Below are 1,264 nucleotides of genomic sequence, written 5' to 3'. Positions count from 1 at the left end.
AAACCCAGTGACCCAGTTTTGATGAAGATTCAGATTTTCTTATGTGGGATTTGTTCTTAGGTAAGAACAGAATCTACACACTCTAGAGCACAAAGGTGAGACCAGTTCCGCGCATTATGAACACGTCATGAATCTGACGTAGATGTTTTCTTGGGATCTTACTCAAGAACCCAATTAAGACCAAACTTAAGAAGATATTGAGAGAATGAGGCTCAAAGTTCTTCAGCAAGAGATTGCAAGGAATTTCAGTAAACCCTACCAATTAAGTTGCCGACATCATCGCATTAAAACACGGCATGTTTCTATGGTGGTTATCACTACATGGGCTTATGAATACTTTCACAAACCACCATCGATAAAATGCAAGGAAAATGAGACGTTTCTGGTTTCTCTTTCCTTTAGTGCCCATGTGTCAAACTTAAGGCTCTTGGGTCAAGTCAGGACTGGGGAACAATCCTATTCAGCCCACAAAATGATTTGAATTCTCTATTATTATTAGCTCATTTCATCCTGAGCTGCACTACAGTCCCCAGCATGCCTTACGTCATAGTATGCACTCTGACCCCCAACATTGGGCAAGCAGTTACAGTTAAAAAGAAAAGATGCCAGGTGTTTGGTTCAAACAAATAGTTTTTTTTTTTAAAAACTACTTCCTGGGGACATTTAAAGAGCTATTTTAGCTACTGTGGCCTATTATTTATATAAAACCATTTATTTTTATTTTTAAATATTTTTGAATAGTTCAAGTATTAAGTACCTGTTTGCTGTTGCAGTTTTGGCATGTACTGAATAAACAATGGCCAGTTCAGGTCATGGCAAAATGTTAAATGAAATTATATGATAACACAACTGGCCCACAGATTTGTTGTGTTTTTTAATATGACCCTTTTAGTGTTTGACACCTCTGCCTCAGTGTGTTGTAGATTTATGTGCATGTAAACGTTTTGCAAAATCATAAAGCTCATTGTTCCCTCCAGAGGGAGAAACTCTCCCCAACACAAACCAATTTTCTCAGATGCCTGAAACGCCTTGTTGCAATTCCAGCCCTTTTCTTTCGATCCAAGATGACTCAATCCTGTAACATAGTCCTTACTGCCTACCTACCAGTAAGCTCAGTACGGCCTCACACAGTGCACAGTGGCTACTGGAGGAGGAAGAGTGTGTTCAGTGTTGTAGTATATGGAGAAGATGCTGACCAGACTTTCAGGATCCACTCTGGATCAAACTGATCCAGCAGAACGGATGCTGCTGGAGAAACAGCCAT

The sequence above is a fragment of the Pygocentrus nattereri genome, chromosome 15 (genome assembly GCF_015220715.1).
Source record: "Pygocentrus nattereri isolate fPygNat1 chromosome 15, fPygNat1.pri, whole genome shotgun sequence".
NCBI lineage: Eukaryota > Metazoa > Chordata > Actinopteri > Characiformes > Serrasalmidae > Pygocentrus > Pygocentrus nattereri.
Note: the sequence above shows the minus strand (reverse complement) of the source record.